Source organism: Trachymyrmex cornetzi, unplaced genomic scaffold (genome assembly GCF_001594075.2).
Source record: "Trachymyrmex cornetzi isolate Tcor2-1 unplaced genomic scaffold, Tcor1.1 scaffold468, whole genome shotgun sequence".
NCBI classification, from domain to species: domain Eukaryota; kingdom Metazoa; phylum Arthropoda; class Insecta; order Hymenoptera; family Formicidae; genus Trachymyrmex; species Trachymyrmex cornetzi.
In genome coordinates this window covers 853,214-853,505 of record NW_017299487.1, presented here as the reverse complement: position 1 = coordinate 853,505, position 292 = coordinate 853,214, and the positions used below count along the sequence as shown (strand labels likewise).

General features: G+C 35.6%; 1 protein-coding gene across 1 annotated transcript in view; it reads left to right on the top strand.

Moving 5' to 3' along the window:
• Positions 1-292, top strand: part of LOC108764934 (ATP-binding cassette sub-family A member 2) — a 30,257-nt gene that overhangs the window by 14,232 nt on the left and 15,733 nt on the right. The gene's annotated exons all lie outside the window — the stretch shown is intronic.

Sequence of the window (292 nt, the reverse complement as noted above, 5' to 3'; positions counted from 1 at the left end):
ACCCCCCTCAAAAGATAGATTTTTTGAAAAATATTTTGACGTGTTTCGGCGTTTTTAGAAAATTTTTTTTTCTTTCAAGTTATTAGCCCGGTCCGCGACTTAATGGACACCCTGTATAGGATATATTATGTACAACGTCTTTCTTTCAGGCGACGTAATCTAAACAATGTATTTATATTTTGACCGTATATTTGATATAACAATTCGGCGCGCAGTTTGAAAAAGACTACAATATGGTATATATGCAAGTACATATACAGGGTGTCCATTAAGTCGCGGACCGGGCTAATAA